Genomic DNA, 9,765 nt, shown 5'->3' on the forward strand with positions numbered 1-9,765 from the left:
GCTTGTGTGCATCTGTTTGATCCTGGATGAGCCAGAGCACGAGATCACCTTCCTGGAAGACCCGGGATTTAACCCGGCGGCTATGATAACGGCGCAGGTCTTGTTGGTAAATTGCTGAACGGGCTGCTGCCACGTCACGCTGTTCATCCAACAAGTCAAGAGCATCCTGGCGCGCTTGTTCATTATCCGCCTCAACGTAAGCCGCCACTCGAGGTGAGTCATGACGGATGTCACTGGGGAGGACTGCTTCTACCCCATAAACCATGAAGAAAGGCGTGAAACCCGTAGACCTGTTAGGAGTAGTGTTGATGCTCCATAATACGGAGGGCAACTCCTCCACCCAACAACCCGGCGTCCATTGCAAAGGGACCAAAAGCCGGGGCTTGATGCCCTTCAGAATCTCCTGATTAGCTCTCTCAGCTTGACCATTGGATTGAGGATGAGCCACTGAGGAAACATCAAGTCGGATATGCTCGCGTTGACAAAACTCCTCCATGGCGCCTTTGGAGAGATTGGTGCCATTGTCAGTGATAATGCTGTGTGGAAAACCAAAGCGAAAGATCACCTTTTTCATAAACTGAACCGCCGTGGCTGCCTCACACTTGCTAACTGGCTCCGCTTCAACCCACTTGGTAAACTTGTCAACTGCCACCAAAAGGTGGGTCTTCTTATCCTTGGACCTTTTGAAAGGTCCAACCATATCCAGCCCCCAGACCGCAAAAGGCCAAGTAATTGGGATCATCCTCAGTTCTTGAGCCGGCACATGAGCCCGTCGCGAGAACCTTTGGCAACCATCACACTTACTGACCAAGTCCTCTGCATCAGCATGAGCCGTCAGCCAATAAAAAACATGGCGAAAAGCCTTGGCCACAAGGGACTTTGAGCCGGCGTGACGGCCACAATCCCCTTCATGGATCTCACGCAAGATCTCTTGCCCTTCCTCAGGGGAAACACAACGCTGAAACGCTCCCGTCACACTGCGGTGGTGCAACTCACCATTGATAACAATCATTGACTTAGCCCGCCGGGTTATTTGCCTGGCCAAAGTTTCATCCTCAGGCAACTCGCCCCGGGTCATGTAAGCCAGATATGGCATTGTCCAGTCTGGTATGATATGGAGAGCCGCCACCAGTCGTGCCTCCGGGTCAGGGACAGCCAAGTCTTCCTCTGTAGGCAACTTAACATAAGGGCTATACAGGACATCCAGGAAAGTGTTAGGCGGCACCGGTTTTCGCTGAGAGCCCAGCCGGCTTAAAGCATCCGCCGCCTCGTTCTTCCTGCGATCGATGTGTTCCACTTGGTAACCCTGAAAGTGCCCAGCAATGGCATCAACCTCGCGGTGATAAGCCGCCATGAGAGGGTCCTTGGAATCCCACTTTCCTGATACTTGTTGAGCCACCAAGTCTGAGTCGCCGAAGCACCTTACCCGGCTTAAGCTCATCTCTTTAGCCATCCGAAGACCATGGAGCAAGGCCTCGTACTCAGCCGCGTTGTTAGTGCAAGGAAACAGCAACTGTAGCACATAATGGAACTTGTCACCTTTAGGGGAAGCCAACACGACTCCAGCCCCCGAGCCCTCCAACTGCCTGGACCCATCAAAGTGGATAGTCCAATATGTGTTATCCGGCTTCTGCTCGGGCACTTGTGACTCTGTCCAGTCATTGATGAAATCCACCAAGGCCTGAGATTTAACAGCAGTGCGTGGCACGTACTTGAGACCATGAGGTCCAAGCTCTATAGCCCACTTAGCTACTCTCCCTGTGGGCTCTCTGTTTTGAATGATATCACCAAGAGGGGCAGAACTGACCACAGTGATGGGATGACCCTGAAAATAATGCTTAAGTTTCCGGCTAGCCATGAACACACCATAAACAAGCTTCTGCCAATGCGGATATCGCTGCTTGGACTCAATGAGCACTTCGCTGACATAATAAACCGGCCGCTGAACCGGATGCTCCTTACCCTCCTCCTTGCGCTCCACCACCATAGCCACACTTACGGCTCGTGTGTTCGCTGCCACATATAATAATAAGGGCTCCTTATCAACCGGAGCAGCAAGGACTGGAGGCTCTGCCAGCTGTTTCTTCAGATCCTCAAAGGCAGTATTAGCTGCATCATTCCAGACAAAGTTATCAGTTTTCTTCATCAATTGATATAATGGCATGGCCTTCTCACCCAAGCGGCTTATAAACCGGCTTAAAGCAGCGATGCGACCCGCCAAACGCTGAACGTCATTTATACACGCCGGCTTAGCCAGGGAGGTGATGGCCTTGATCTTCTCCGGGTTAGCCTCAATGCCTCTGTCAGAAACCAAAAAACCCAAGAGCTTGCCTGCAGGAACACCAAAGACGCACTTGGCCGGGTTAAGCATCATCTTGTAGACCCGGAGATTATCGAAGGTTTCCCTTAAATCATCTATCAGGGTTTCCTCTTTTATGGACTTCACCACAATATCGTCCACATAAGCGTGAACATTGCGCCCAATCTGTTTATGAAGGCAGTTCTGCACACAACGCTGGTAAGTCGCCTGTGCACACTTGAGTCCAAAGGGCATAGACACATAGCATAAGGCTCCAAAGGGAGTGATGAACGCCGTCTTCTCCTGGTCCTTAACTGCCATTTTAATCTGATGATAACCGGAATAAGCATCCAAGAAACTTAAGCGTGCACAACCTGCCGTAGCATCAATGATTTGATCAATACGGGGGAGGGCAAAAGGATCAGCCGGACACGCCTTGTTTAAGTCCGTATAATCCACACACATCCGCCAGGTGCCGTTCTTCTTGAGTACGAGCACCGGGTTAGCCAACCACTCTGGATGGAAGACTTCAACAATAAACCCGGCCGCCAAAAGCCGGGCCACCTCTTCGCCAATAGCTTTCCGCCTCTCTTCATTAAACCGCCGAAGGAACTGCCTGACCGGCTTAAATTTCGGATCAACATTGAGAGTATGCTCAGCGAGTTCTCTAGGTACACCTGGCATGTCGGAAGGTTTCCATGCGAAGATGTCCCTATTCTCACGGATGAACTCGATGAGCGTGTCTTCCTATTTTGGATCCAGATTGGCACTGATGCTAAATTGCTGAGATGAGTCTCCTGGAACGAAATCAACAAGTTTAGTCTCATCAGCTGACTTAAATTTCATTGCCGGCTCATGCTCCGTAGTCGGCTTTTTCAGAGAGGTCATATCAGTTGGGTCAACATTGTTCTTGTAAAACTTCAACTCCTCTGTTGCAAAAACAGATTCTGCATAAGCTGCATCGCCTTCCTCACACTCCAGGGCCACTTTCCGGCTGCCGTGAACCGTAATGGTCCCGTTGTGAGCCGACATCTTGAGCTGTAAGTACACATAACACGGCCGAGCCATGAACTTGGCGTAAGCCGGCCGCCCAAATATAGCATGGTACGGGCTTCTTATCTTAACCACCTCAAAGGTCAATTTCTCCACCCTGTAGTTGTTCTCATCTCCAAAGGCCACTTCCAATTCGATCTTGCCGACTGGATAAGCCGACTTGCCAGGTACCACACCGTGGAAAATAGTGTTTGACTGGCTGAGGTTCTTATCAACCAATCCCATACGGCGAAAAGTCTCATAATAGAGGATGTTGATGCTGCTGCCTCCGTCCATGAGCACCTTAGTGAACTTATATCCTCCCACTTGAGGAGCCACCACTAGGGCCAAGTGGCCCGGGTTATCCACCCGGGGAGGGTGATCCTCCCTACTCCACACTATAGGCTGCTCAGACCACCGCAAGTAGCGTGGAACCGCCGGCTCAACAGCGTTCACAGCCCTCTTATGAAGCTTCTGATCTCGCTTACACAGACTGGTGGTAAAGACATGATACTGCCCACCACTAAGCTGCTTTGGATTGGTCTGATAACCTCCCTGCTGCTGTTGATGACCCTGGCCAGACTGCTGATTAAAGCCCCCTTGACCGTTCTGAGGGTTAAAATTTGAGCCGCCGCCCGGGCCATGAAAGCCGCCGCCGCCTGAGCCGCCGCCCGGGCCATTGTAACTCTTGAAGGCCTTCATGATTGCACAATCCTTCCATAGATGAGTCACTGGCTTCTCTCTAGAGCCATGCCTTGGACAAGGCTCATTCAACAGTTGCTCCAATGTCGGGCCTGACCCGCCGCCTCGGGGAGGGGGCCGCCCCTTGCGTCACTGGTTATTACCTTGCGAGCTGGCGTTGGCTACAAACTCTAGGCTGCCATCAGCCTTGCGCTTGCCTCCTCCTTGGTTCCTCGGGTTATGCTGAGGACCCTTGCCATTGCCATTCTTCTTTCCCTTTCCTGCCCTTTCATCATCTGAAGGGGGATCCTTGGTACCATCGGAATCGGCGTACTTGATAAGAGCCGCCATTAGCGTACCCATATCACTGCAGTCGCGCTTAAGCCGCCCGAGTTTCATCTTCAGGGGCACAAAACGACAATTCTGCTCCAACATTAAGACTGCAGAGCCGGCGTCCATCTTATCCGAGGAATGTATTATCTCCTTAACCCGGCGAACCCAATGTGTCGTAGACTCACCCTCCTGCTGCTTGCAGTTAGTCAAATCCACGATTGACATAGACTGCCTACAGGTATCCTTGAAGTTTTGGATGAATCGGGCCTTCAACTCAGCCCAAGACCCAATGGAATTCGATGGTAGCCCTTTCAACCAAGTGCGGGCAGTCCCATCTAACATCATGGTGAAATACTTAGCCATGGCCGCCTCACTGACCTCCAGCAGCTCCATGGCCATCTCATAACTCTCGATCCAGGCTGCAGGCTGTAAGTCTGCTGTGTAATTAGGCACCTTCCTAGGGCCTTTGAAGTCCTTGGGCAGACGCTCATTGCGGATGGCTGGTACTAAACAAGGGACACCCCCAGTCCTGGTAGGGATACCCACGTCGACGGAAGTCGTCGGATAAGCCGGGGGGGTCTGGTAAGCCGTCAATTGAGGCACCTGCGCCGCCTCCTGCTGTGCTCCGTCCTGGTCTGCTGCGTGAAAGGCCCCGTTATGAACCGGGCCATGGCCAGGGGGCGGGTCATGGCGTCGGACGTTGCTTGAACCGGTCGCTGAGACCATGTGTCTGCTGTAACTCGGGCTCCGGCCTGGACGAGGGGTCGAGTGGATCCTGTCTCGGCTGTAGGAATACGCCTCTTGCTGCGCCAGTGCTGTCTGAAGGAGTTCCCTGACCCGGCGGGTTTCAATAGCCGTCGGAGAGTCGCCGTCAACTGGGAGAGCCGCCAGCCGTGCCGCCGCGGCGACCATGTTCTCTAGTGGGTTATTATAATGACCCGGGGGTATTGGTACGTACTGAGGCGGGGCAGGGGGCACCTGGGGAGGCCCCATCACTTGTGGCTGAATAGGGGTCCCAGACCCGGGCACTATGACCCCTGGTGGGTTACTGGACCCTGCACCTGGCGTGTTGAAGAGGTTTCGCGGATCGTAAACCGGAGGGAGTCGAGACTGGGCCTTTTGACGCCTCCTTCTCAGGACCTCATTGGACGCGTTTTGATCCATTGTGAGTCGGAAGGACTGCGCTTGAATCAACTGGGTTTGGACGTCGAGCCGCCCGTTCCGCAGCCATCCTGATCCCTTCCGCTGCCAGATCCTCTTTAGCTTTTACTAGATCCAATTTTAACTGCGCCACTTCCGCATCATGCTGAGCCTGATCTGCCGGGTCAACCGTGGCGGTTAACAGAGCCGTCATCTTATCCGTGAGATCCATTAGCACCTGAGCCGGAGAAGGCACCGGGTTTCCCGCTCCAGCAGCGGGGTTCTGAACAGGCTGCGCACCGGCCATAAAGACTCCAACCTGGTTTGGCGGCTCAAACGGGTCCGGAATACTGTCACCATCGGAACAACCCATGAACCTGCCATCTTGAAGTTGATACAACGAGTTTGATTCGTCGGTGGACGACTCGCCGTCTGAGCCGGCGGCCGCCTCATCACCAGATCCAGATCGATCAGAAGGCCCTCCATGGATACATCCCACAAAAGCATGCTTTAAGGCAGGCCGGGCCTGGGTGGGTCGTGCGCGCTGAGCCGTCTCGACGAGATCGGCGCAGAGATCCGGCTCAGGGCCCGGCTCACCAATCTTGCCAATGAAAACATGAATTCCGCCGAAGGGGACCCGGTACCCGTACTCAATTGAGCCGGCGTCGGGGCCCCAGTTTGCATCGTCGATGCAGAGCTTGCCGCGACGACTCTTGGTCATCCGGCCCACAGCGTATCCCTTGAGCCCTTCGAAGCTGCCCTTCAAGAACTCAAATCCACCATGCGCTGGCCCCACGGTGGGCGCCAACTGTCGTGGAATTGTCACGGCAGATGTCCTCGAGCTAGGACTTAGTCGTGGAGCCATCGCAGCTAGGAAGCTTAAAGGGGTTAAGTGGGACAAGGAATACGAGGGTTTATACTGGTTCGGCCCCTTACGGTGAAGGTAAAAGCCTACGTCCAGTTTGAGGTGGTATTGATTAGGGTTACGATCACCAGGGAGCTAAACTGCTATGCCCGGCTCTTGATGAGATTGTTCTTGTCCCTAAACCGCTGCCGGGTCGTCCCTTTATATAGGGAGGCTGACGCCCAGCAGCTCTTAGAGTCCCGGCCGGCTCATAAGAGTGTCCGGCTCGGACTCTCAGCTATCCTTGCCTTGCACTACAAGTTCTACCATGATAATGATTGCAACTACGGGCCTTAAGCCATATCCGGGTCTTAAGCCCATCTTTGGCCCACCGTCTTCAAGCTTGACACCGGGCTTCTGGCATTGACCATATGAGTAACCCGGCCCCTCCTGGCGGGTGACTCTAAGGTCTATATCCTCAACACCATGACAATTTTATGACAGAATCAAGATAGTCATACCTGTGCTTTCATGGAAGTGTTCCATGACAATACCAAAATTATCATCCACTTCCATGATGATAAATGGCGCGTCATAGAAGTGCTTTCGTCAAGGGTAACCGACACGTGGCACCCACTCTAACGAGTCACCGTTAAGCTATCGGGTTCTGGTTTGGATCTGATAACCGTTAACAGCCGGGACCAATGGGGATTTTCCACGTGTAAAATTCTCATTCGCCGGAGGAACCACGTGTCAGCTCCGCATTGGGACAGATGTCATCTAGAGAATCATCGGGATGCACCTATGATACGTCGACACGTGGCTCGGCCAACAGCAGCCCGTTTCGGTCAAAAGATCGGCTAGTTTGACTTGGTCAAAAAGAAGCAGGCCGGCCAACGGAAAGCCTGTTATCGGCCTGTTCGCATATAGCCCATTTACAACCCGCTAACTCACGGCCCGTTATGGCCTATCCAAATTAGGCCCAGTAGCATCTTTCGGGCTGTCTAATATGATTCCAGCCCATTGTAACTTCCGGCCCATGTATGGCCCATGACGCACTGGTATTCGTCGATGCTATACAAACGGTTTTTAACCCCTTTCCGCGATGGTCTTTGGAACCATCGCCAAGTGAGTGTGGGCGATAGGGGGTCCTTCCCCATGACACAAAAACCGTCGGGGATATGCCCTCCTGGCACACACGCTCGGCAAAATGAGGTCGTGTGCGACCGGCGAGCGCTCAAATACGATTATACTTATAGTAGAGCTAAAAAATACAATTATACATGTGAAATTGTTTCCGATCGCAAGTACATCCCGCACAGTCAGTCCCCACTAAATGTTTCTGTTCGTATGTACATCCCACACAGTCACTCCAAGGAAAACGTTTTCGCTCGCAGGTACATCACACACAATTTTCCTCGTTAAATCGTTTGTGATAGCGTTGCCATTGCACACGATATTAACAATTTTATCGTTTGCGTTATTGAATGCATTACACACGGTGCGTAGAAGAAACTGTGTGGCAAAGACTGTCCATCACACAAAGTTTTTATGTGGTAAATGTTTGCGCAAGGTGGCCTAATGCAAACAGTTTTCAAGAGGATGTCGTGTGTGCAGTGGAGATTGACCGCACACGTAGTGGATCCTAGAAACATGTCTGATCTCCATGTCTGTCACAGACGTTTCGCTTTCGTAAATCGTGTGCAGTGTAATCCCTAATTAATCCATGATTAATCCCTAATTTAAAAATCACATTTTTTGAATTTGAAAGTAGGCAATCACTTATTTCATATCCAACCATGTTTATTACAAATACAGGTTCAACTACGAATGCATAATTCGATGCACAGGTACATATACCGAAGAACTATAGAAGAACCATGTAAAGAATGATGAACCACAGTTGTACTAAAGACTGTAAAGAGAGAGGTGAAAGACATTCTGGTTGCTGGAGAAGGTGAAGCGGAATGCCCATATTGTGCCCTCCTCCATGCGTAATGCGCGCACGACTCTAGGCCAACCCCTTGTGATGGCTGCCCGTCCATCCTTCACTGTCTTCATTACGACTTCTCGATGCTCATTGTAGTCTGGATGAAATACTTTAACCTTCACTGTGTGTCCACCAATCATGTACTTTGCGAGGTAATCTTGAGAGAACTGCTTCGGGAACCACTGCGAACGAAAAAGATTCAGACATTGTTGTCTAACAACTCATTATGGGCAGTAAAAAGAGAAGGCTGCAGAGTTTGTAGTTACCATCCTACAACTCACTTTTGTGTTGGATAGAGCATAAACAAATAATTTGCTTGCCACCATTCGTATCTTTTTGCTAATAATCCTTATCAGTTTCCTCACTTGATGCTTGTTCATGAATATCTAATTGCCCCATACGCAAAAATAGTTGATGCGTGGATCCTTGCCAAGGGCATATGTAACTACAAGAAACAAGTCAAAATTAGAAGCTAACAAGTGTCCAGGCCTGGATCTATATGCACTACATTATGGAACGACGGGGGGAGTACAAGCCGAGGGATGAAGCTAACCTCGGCGGAAAATGGTGGCCACTCCCGTTGTTGTCCTGCATAAGTAGTGGAAAGGCATGATAAGTACAACAACCTTGACATCAAACAAATATAGCAAAGGTAAACAACATCATTTCTAAATGATACCTTGAATGTGTTGGTTTTGGCATGCTGTTAAAGCAGATATAAAATGGAAGGCAATGTTACCAACAACAGGCTTAACAACCATCAAATATTGCAATTCAAACTGGTATTGTTGAAAATGAATAGAATGTAAGTAATGCTTAAACATCACACTGGATAAATGTGTAAAACTGAAATAAAGGGCATGTGTTAACTACACCAGGCATAACTGGAACCAAATATAGCCGTTCAAACTCGTATTGATGTAGTCAAGCGGCACAGTTCCGACTTGCACCTAATGAACAACACATTGTGAATGACTAAAATAAACAAGGCATAAATGATCAGTATAACAACCAAATATAGCCATTGAAAACTGGACAGAGTCTCACTGCAACCAACCTAACAAGCAAATACAGATAAACTGGGCATATGCTTGAAAACTGGACAAATGCTCACTGCAACCAACCTAATACACATAAACAAGGCATCTGCTTGAACTGGACAAATGCTAAAAAAGCAACCTAACAAACAAATACAGATAAACAAGGCATCTGCTCGATAACTGAAAAAATACTCATTGCAACCAACCTTACAACCAAATACAGATAAACAAGGCATAAACAACCAAATATAGCCATTCGTGAAACTGAAGTGGACAATTCATACTTAAACATCACATAGCCCTATTGAACAATACATTTTTGCATAAATAAAATAATTAAACACGGCACAGTTAAAGCACCGCACGACAAATGCTACAACAACAAAGGGTACGGGTTGGCAAGCTA

Source organism: Triticum aestivum, chromosome 4D, assembly GCF_018294505.1.
Source record: "Triticum aestivum cultivar Chinese Spring chromosome 4D, IWGSC CS RefSeq v2.1, whole genome shotgun sequence".
NCBI lineage: Eukaryota > Viridiplantae > Streptophyta > Magnoliopsida > Poales > Poaceae > Triticum > Triticum aestivum.